This window comes from Xiphophorus hellerii, chromosome 6 (genome assembly GCF_003331165.1).
Source record: "Xiphophorus hellerii strain 12219 chromosome 6, Xiphophorus_hellerii-4.1, whole genome shotgun sequence".
In the NCBI taxonomy this organism is placed as follows: domain Eukaryota; kingdom Metazoa; phylum Chordata; class Actinopteri; order Cyprinodontiformes; family Poeciliidae; genus Xiphophorus; species Xiphophorus hellerii.
The window spans coordinates 17,090,618-17,100,400 of record NC_045677.1 but is presented as its reverse complement, the minus strand read 5'-3'; the positions used below and the strand labels follow the sequence as shown (position 1 = coordinate 17,100,400).

Sequence of the window (9,783 nt, the reverse complement as noted above, 5' to 3'; positions counted from 1 at the left end):
ATTCAAAATTAAAACTGAAAAGATTACCTTTAAATTATGTCTCTTATCATTGTGAAAATGTAATAGTCTGTAAAGTAAAAACAGTTTGACAGACAACAAACAGCGAGCTCTTTTTGACAACTGATTCCGTGTTATTAGTCAGCATAAGCCGCACTCTTCAGAAACTCTTTTAGATGCAACTTGACGTGCAGATAGGTGGCAGCAGAGAGCTTTGAGGCCAAAGCTGCTGATGCCTCAGCATCTGCTGCTACACAATAAAAAATGTCTTTTATTCCATGCCAGTTCTGTCTTGGTATCATTTCTTGGGACGGCCACACAAGTGACACATAAAGACAAGGAAAAAAGGAGAAGAAAAAAAAGAAAGACCAAACGGCCGCTGTGTTGATACAGTGAGTAAATATGCTTTAAATTTTGCAATCTAAGGGGAATTTGTTGTGTCTCAAATACTGAAGTCTAAAGAAAGAAATGATTGTGTTTTTTTCACTAATTTATCAACTTCATCGTGCATGATTGTGATCTTGCCTGCACATACTGAGTTCTGGGGAGTCTTGCAGTAGTGTCAGCATTTAGGCTCAGGGGAGTGATTTAAGGAGGCATGGCATGCTCATCATGCCCCCCACGTCTGACTGTTCCAGTTTGCTATCAGAGTGTATGCAAACAAATAAAAGAGGAGAAACTTTTTAATTAGCTGCAGGGCAGAGCCTGACAGCTCGTATTGTCAGTTATTACACAGTAACCAGGTGTTACTCTAAATATTTGGAGCGCTGTAAGGTAGAAACCACCAGGATGGGATCAGAGGTTATTGTTTTTTTCCTCTCAGTTTTGGCAAAATTGCACAGTGTCAATTTTATAGTCAAAACAACAATTAAATGTATAAAATTAGCCGCTGAAAAATGACTGAGGTCATAACCTCAGTTACTGGCAGTTTATTGAACAGGCCCAATTTTGCAACATACTTTATTGTGTCACTGCTTGCCCTTAATCTGGCACCTTGAAACGTTGTTGAGGCTGACCTAAAGGTCACAGGGTTCAGCTTAAATCACTGAACTGCAGTATGACTGTGACAAGCGGGGGATTATTGTTAAATTTAGCTTATGAAAAACACAAAACACACACAAATAAAAAAGAAGTGCAATATATATTTTTTCTTCAAAATAAGAAAAGAAACTGTTATTTTAAAATGATATGTAATTATACCTAAATATTTACTGTAGGTGTTATTCAGTGTTTATCTGATGGCATAACCACTCACAAACAAAAAGACACTCAATCTGTAATTCCTTGATAATGGCAGCGGCATATGTGCTTTGAAGTTTAATGTCAGGCTCAGACAATATAATGGAAAATAAGAAGCTAATAATGAAGAATACAAATCTCATGACATGTGTTTGAAATGAGATTTCACAAGTGGCATATCCCACAAACCTCCACAAACTCCACAACCAACCAGCAAATTACTAAGTATAAACACTATTAGTTAGCAATAAAAAAGAAATTTATTTTATGTTTCTAAGTATGTTGAACTAAGAAACACAACATATGACAACATTCAGCTTTATATTTTTTTATGCTAAAACAATAGCATATTTTATTAACTGTTTTAGTCTTATTTTCTAAACGTGAATGTATAGTCAATAAAGAAGCATTAGAGAGACACTATCCTGCATTTTTTGCTGCCTTAATAATTAACCACCATTTAATAAATCAGCTCTGAAGAGCATGACTTAATTATTTTCACCGACTCTGATCCTGACCCCAAGATTTTTGTGCTCACTGCCATGAAAAATCCCTACTTACAGTGTGAACGTGTGAGGGCCTTTCTGCCTGATGGGACGATTGTTTGCCCAAAGGCAGCCAAATCATCGGGCTCAGGCCTAAGCTTCCAGTGTTTTAAACACAATAAATGACATAACAGTGAATGCTTCTTTTGGACAGATGATGCTGAAGTCCACTCATCTGTTACTGTTTCAATGTAGTTAATTATTCTGATCAGTTGTTTCTCTTTTTTTTTTATTAAATTTTTGATGTGTTGAATAATCAGTACTCAAGATATTTTACACATCATGTAATTCTGATCTAAACGCATAAAAATATGTGAAATTGTTAATAGTATTCTTGTTAGGATCATACAGAAGATGCATTTTTACTTTGAATAATCATAAAATTTAGACCACAGTGTTTTATCTTTTGGTAAAACACTGATCCAGTGTAGTTCCAGGATTTCATTAAATGTGAGATGTTTGGATTTAATCTTCTGCTGACATTTGCTTGAGTTTGTACAAAAACCAGAAACAAGGAGTGGAATTTGACGTGGCCCCAGGAAACACCTCGAATTGCTTTGAGTGTACAGAAGCCTGTATGAGAGGAAAGCGATGTTTTTAGCGCCACTCTGTCCATTTAAAAACATTGAGAGGAGATACGTGTTACAGAGGTTTGGGATGATAGGGCTGTAGCAGATATTGTTTTATCATCAGAGCAAAGCAGTTCCTGTTGTAATAAATAAAATAACTTAGTTACCTACAGAAAACAAACCAGAAACACCTTAATATAACTTTGGTTGAATATTGTTTTTAACTTATATATCTCTTTTCAATTTTCTGTGAAAAAAATAATGTGATCAGTAAAACTTTACATTTGCATTATTTTTGTCATTAATAGATATTTATAGTATAAAATGTCTATTGATTATAACAACTCTCTTAAAGCATTGGGTCCCTTTAGATGACTGATCAACATTTCACTAATTATTTTAATTTAGGGGCATTGTTCAATATATTAAGTAAGACCTTAATAAAAACATTTTTACATCATCTTGCTTTTTAAATGGATGTTTCCACTTTAATGTCTAAGGAAGTTACTTGATTATTTTTAGGAAAATCTATTTTAATCTGTGTGAAGAGTTAGCTGGAATATGCACACTCTAATACAACTGTAAACTCATTGTTTCATGTTTTGCAGTGCATTCGCCAAATTGCTAAACATCAAAAAGGGGGAAAAAAAATTTTTTTACAGTTGAATTTATAGTTAGCCGTTAAATAATCTTGAGAACAAAGCAGCAACATGCATTTTATGCAAAACATCAAGCACCTTAAATTCAAATCAGGGTTGCAACACTTAATGCAAACTAGGGTACATGATCTAAAAATGTCAATATTTTATATCAAGTTATATATGTTTTCTAATGACAAACATTTAAAATACAAACATTTACCCTTTGGTCTGGATTTTTTTTCATCAGTGTGCTTCAAACAAATAAAAACTGGGCAGTGAATGTAAATAGAGGGATAACAAAAACAAAATTAAGACTTTTCCTGCTTTCCCTAACATTTCAGTAGCCTAAATCACTGACTTAAAACCTTCTGATGTATGACACAATTACATTCTGGGAAGAAATGAGCATTTCTATGGTACATTTAAACCTAATAGAATGACAATGCAATATTATTCACACAAACAGTACTGTGCATGTCTTAGTCTTTACTTTTACATTTTTCTTTCAAGCTTTTCATTACTTAATTTGTAGGTACTTTTTAAGTTTAGCTCAACTTATTTTCAATGTCCTGTTTTTATTTGATTAGGGACTTGACTCAAAAACAGAATATGTGTCTTGGGCCACCTGCCCCAGTAAAATCGGTGTTGCAATGCCTCTTATATGAGTAAAATTTTCTACAAACATTTTAAACAGCAAAAACATCCAAGTAGATGTAGAACTTGATTTAAAGTGTGAGTAATATTTGTTGAAATTTATATGTTTGTCCTAAATATTATGACAAAAATTAGCAGACATTCTCAAATAAATATGTTTTTCTTTTTAATTGAACATTTTTGCAAAGTATTTTTGGCGGCTTTGGCATTCCTCCATAATATTATTTGAATCTTTATTTGCATGCATATCAGTTATATTTACTTTGTAAAAGGTGTGATTGTCTTTTACTTGTGTTCTATTCCCTTCTCTATCAATTTTCTCCTAAAACAGTTATTTTAATCTTAATAACACTATTTATCTTGAGTTAAATGAATCACAGAATGATTAAAAAAAAATGTTTGAAAAATTCTTTACCGCAAGCTTCCAACTGGCTTAAAAAAAAAAAAATCAACATTTCAGGGACAATGTGACCTCTGTAATGGTGCTGACACATTTTTGTGCATAAATTAATTTTACAAACGGTTGCTGTGCTGTTTGTTTTCACGCATGTCAGAAAGAGTTAGAGAAATGAGGAGTGAGGGATCAGACAAGCTGTGTCAGCGGGGTTGGATTTAGGACTGCATAACGAAGAATCTATGCAGACTAAACAGAGACCGCAACGGACTTACACAAACACACACCTCACACTTGTCCTCTTCCTTGTTCTGGTCTATGGGAGACATTATACAAACCTGAAACAACACAAAAGCATCCTGAACTCTGATTTTGGAATGGACTATAGAATATAAAGTTAGTTACAGTGGATCTTTGAGCTGTAAATTCATTTGTTGACATGTTGCTTTGTTATACATTAAAAGATTAAACTATGAAGAATCATTTCAAAAGTTCCTTTAATATGTTTTGTGTCAGCATTTCAGTTGATCCCACAGATTTAGTTTTGAATTTTGGATAGACCAATCAAAAATATGGATTTACTTTCAGTGAAATCATTCTTGTATTTATTTGAATGCACATTTAAATTCACTGTGATGCAGAATCGTAAATTTTCAAACAGACATCTGAAGCCTTTGTGTCAAAACTGACTTCAGTCCGATTTTCATCTGCCTTGAGAAGAAACTCTGAAAGAATAATCCCACATTATGATGCGGCCACCACCATACTTCACTGTAGTTGTGATGCTTTGGTAATGTACAGTGTTGGTTTTGTGTCAAACATACAATTTGAAGTTTTGGCTCAAAATTTAAAGCTTGTTTTAATAAAAAATAATAATATTCTACATTATTTCACTAGAATTTCTGGATATTTTAGTGAGCTCTGGAGGTTTTCCTGCCTGCTTAGTCCAGGTGTTTAGTGAATCCAGGTGACTGTTGTAACATGTAGAACAAATTTCATTCCACTTAATCTTTCTCAACTACACATGACCATATATTGATGGTGATAATAAACTTCATGTGGGCTGATGAGACATTTAAAATCATGAATAAAACAAATGAATACAAGTGTTTATTTTACATCACACAAAACATGAGACACAACATGTAGGACACAAAACTGACCAATCAGACCTTCCTGCATTTCTCGTAGTGTTGCTTTCATCTGCCTGGTGACCTCCATCAACAGTTTGATTCCTTTTGTTTTGTTTTTCTTCTTTCAATTTTTTGAAAATGTACCATTTTTATAGAGCTGCTGTTTGTTATTTCCTTCAAGCATCGATGTCCATCTTCACTCTGGCATGAACAAGCAATAAATAGACAGACAGACAAACAGACAGACTCACTCTTTGCTGTTCTCAGGACCCCCCTCTTCTGCATTGAGATATCTGATGCTTCTCCAGGTATGTGTTGGAGCCCCCTCTCCACAGTGAGGGTCATCGGCCCGAGTGCTCCACTGACCTCCGGCACCACTGTTGCCTTCCCTAGTCATTCTCTTTCTAACTCTTCCAAGACATTGCATTTTTCCACTTTCTCCTGTTCAATTTTTTTGATATTTCCATCATTTGGGCTCGTCATATTGATCAAAATTTTACTACTTTTGAATTTACTGCTGAATGACACATTTTAGAAACAAAATTGAACAAATTACAGTTTTAGCTAAATGATCCAGAAAAGCAAATATCAGAAAAAAATCGAGATCGGAGAGATTTTGTACTCTTTGACAACTGTTTTGAATTTGAATTTATTTTATAAGGGGCAGTGCATATTAATCAACATGGGTACATTAAAGCAACCATATAAATATTCCAGATTTAGCCATTTTCCCCCTGTCAGCGCTTCCAGGTCTCTTGCTCCTCGGTGCAACCGACCCAGTTCTGTCTGGAGTCAAGTGACTTTTCTGGGAACACACATTGTACTCGGTGACATGGAAGACTGGCCCTGGATGAGGTTCTTCACTCCCCTCTCTTCAGCTCTATTTTGACTTGCATGCCAACTCTGTGACACCCAAGGAGTGGATACTGAGCATGCCAGGCAGGAGATGCCTTTGAAAGGACAGATGTTCCTTAGCTTAACCTGCCTCTTGCCTAAACTGCTACTCTCCTTCTCTCTTGTATATTTGCTTTAGCTCTATAAATAACCAACTGGTGTAAGTCACATAAAAATGTAACTGATGTTCTGTTGACCTCCGAGCTCCTTGTCTTCAGGAGCAAAAGAGGAAACGTAGACTGTGGAAAGGTTGGCTGACTTGGTCATGGTAAATGAATTTGGGCGCATGCAGTGAAAACACCTATTTTCTCTATGCAAGGACTGATCTAGATGGCTGATCTGGCTCAGAGGTCCTTAAAGGACGAACACATTTTGGCGTCTGATGAAGCACGATTGACTTCAGCAAGGCCAAAAATACACAGGCCTTGGAAGGAAAATTTAGTACACTTTTCTAAAATTAAAATACTTTTTTTTTTCAAATGTGTTGCTTATAAAAATAAGAAATACTGCAATCTTTTAAATATCAGGAAAACACAGTGCATATTAGATTCCAATTAAACAGTCTTTTTTGCTAGATTTGTGGGGTTGCAGAGCATTTGCCCTCTTGCTGTGGCTGCAGGGATGAATGGGTGATTGTTCGTTGGCCCTTGTGACAGCTCTCCTGGGGCCCATCAATTCACTGAGACTCCTGAAACATCAGGTCATGGCTAACCCACGCTTACAGGCTGCAACTTGGCCACACCGGGACGATTTTGCCCAAGTTTGAGATCAGGACCTCCAGGGTGCACAGCTGGGTCCCTTAAAAAAGCCCAGCTGAATGGTTTTAGAAACACTCCAGCTCCTCTTACCACGCTCTCACTCTCCACTGAGAACACTCAGAATACTGTAGATATCAAATATTGTTTTTTCGTCTTTATATTCGATTTTGCTTGCCAATGCCACTGGAAACCATATTAAAGTATGCGTCCCATATTTTTAACCAACAGACCTATTCTGTTGATTTTTTTTTCTGAAATTTCCATCTTTTTCTTTTCCTCCTCTCAAGTTTTTCTTTCTCCACAGCTCCACATTTCTTGTTCTCTCCCCAACTTTGCTCACACACGTCTTAATTTTCTCTCTTTTCCCTCCCACAGCACTACTATCGTGTTGTATCAATTACAGCTGACCACCAGTCAGGTGGGTCTGCGGGAGATTTCAGATCGCAGAGAGGCAAACGGATGCTGCTCCAAAGACTCCAACCCCAGGCCCCGCTGAGGCCTTGTCCTGGGCAGCACAGAGAGACACCTGGCCAAACCACAGAAACTCTTCCAGCTGCAGACTGCTTGATGCTCACCGCGTAGAGAATTCAGGTCAAAGGTGGAGGAATTCACCAGGCTCTACTGCACTATCACGGACATTTGAGTCTATTTTACATCGCCTTGAAAGAAGTATATAGAAACCTTTGAAACATTTCCACATTTTGTTGAGCTTTAATGGCAAACTTTAAGGAATTTTACTGGGATTTTATGTGATAGATCAACACAAATTAGGGCATAATTCAAGTTAGAAAGAAAACAATTATCAAGGTCCTTGCTTTTATGAATAAAAATCTGATTGCATAGACTTTCTTGTTTCTTTTCAATGAAAGCTGCTCCACAGCATGATGCTTCCACTACATTCCACTTTCTGCAGCGTTATTATGTTCCTCTAATATTTGATCAATCATCGTCTTGCCTGATGTTTTAGTTTAGGCGTATTGTGGGAGGTTTACAGCTGTGTCACACTTTTGCTGTTTTCAGATGAGATATTATACAGAGAGTAGTGAGATGTTAAAATTTGGCACATTGTTTTAAAACCAAACCTTGCTTTAAATTTCTCTCCAGCTTTGTCTCCTGACTAGTCTGGTGTGTTCCTTGGTTTCAGTGATGCTGTTAGCTAACAAATCGTTTCTTGCAAATCTTCACAGAACAGAAAGTTACATACAACTGAACAATGCAAGATTAGCATTAGCAGGTTTCTGAGATATTTATTTGTAAAGAAAAATAAATAAATAAAAAGATGTTTTATTTAACTTTTTTACATAAAATCCTAAAACTGTATATGTTTCTGATTGTAATGTGACAGAGTGTCAAAAAGTTGTGTATTTTCTATAACTCAAACAAGAATCTGTTTTGTCAACGGCTAAAATCCACCTCAAACAAAATGGGAGTTAACTTTTTTTTTTCAGACATCTATTCTAAAAGTACAAGTGGGAGAGGACAAGTTGCGGTGAAAAAAAGAAAGGCAGAGAGAACAACTGCTCTTTTCTGTCTAACTGGTTGACATAAAAGGCCACATTATGTCTGAGATTAGAGGCAATTACACTCAGAGTGCGCTTTAAGACCTTTGTTTGCCAACATGACAGGAGGGAGCAGAGGTGTAATTTGATGAGGCGGCTGCACGAGTGAGAAACTGCATTGCAGGCTCCCAATGGACAGAGGCAAAGAGAAGCCTTTGTTCACTCTTTGGACATGGTAACTGGCAGAAATTTAGACAGATTTATCAATTTGCAATTAATTTATTAGAAGAGAATCTTTGGCTTTTGTTACTGCAACTGACCGAATTACAAAAGTGAATTTAAAGAGTCTTTACAGCCTTAGAGAAAACACTTTTATCTTTGAATTGTGGTCCACACAATAGATCAAAAACTCATATCTATTGTTCCACAATTTACATTAATTCAAATGTCACAGTTGAGCAGGTTCATTCACATGTCACAAATACTGTAAACATGTGACTCAGCTTTAGTCTGCGAGTCGCACAAAAGCAACACACCACATCTTCAAGACGTGACATCTCTCTTACTCTGGCCCAGAGCATTGTTTTAGTGAACCGAAGGTTTTCAGGACAGGAAACATGCAGCTTGTTCCAGACCAGGTGGGAGAATGGAGCACGTCTTTATTTGAGGGAAGTCATTCCGTTAATATATAAAACACCAAAGCAGTGTTTCCTTCCCTCTTACTTTCCTGGTGCTGTCCCCTTCAAAAGAACTCAGTCCTTTATACTGGGCTCACATACACACACGGGAGCAAAAGAAAAACAAACAGAGACCATTCAAATATCAACCAACGGGCCTTCTGTCTGAACCAAGGGGCTGCTGCACAGTTTGGTCCGAACACGTCCAGTGCGCAGATGTGAAGCCTTCTGAGACAGGCAATCTGAGATATGACAAGAAAAGTAAGCAATGCAATTGATATTTCTTTAAATATTAGATAAAACTAACACAACACAGTAAACCCTGTCATAGTTTTGGTCTTAAACATAACAAAGAAATGCAAATTCAATTAACTGATCTTGGGCAGTAAAAATTTATAGTTAGGTAACTTAGGCAAATTATTTATATACCAGTCTAAGTTCATAGTATTAGAATTTAAACACAAAACTAAAACAAAAATATGACAAGATTTAATTTCTCAGATTTACTTACTACTCTCCTGCTCCTAAAATACTTCAAAATGTATGTAACATGAATAAAAATGATATCAACACTTATTTCTTAAAGATGTTTAATACACAGATTTAATAAAAAAATATAGCACTCAAAAATTTGAATTTTCAAGTGTGCACTATACAAAAATATTGTCCCACTTTGCTTTTTATAGAGTAACAGAGGTTGAACAAGCTAATTTTAGTTGAGTATTTAATTAGGGTTTTCTGTTTAGTTAGTAGTTAACTTGTAGCCAACCGCTTAACTAAAAT

General features: G+C 36.0%; 1 long non-coding RNA gene across 1 annotated transcript; it reads left to right on the top strand.

The window, feature by feature from the left end:
- Positions 1-308: 308 nt before the first annotated feature.
- LOC116721215 (uncharacterized) lies at positions 309-7,664 on the top strand. Its single transcript, XR_004339553.1, has 2 exons — positions 309-389; positions 7,200-7,664. It is a non-coding gene; the product is annotated as an uncharacterized LOC116721215 (long non-coding RNA).
- The last annotated feature ends 2,119 nt before the right edge of the window (positions 7,665-9,783 follow it).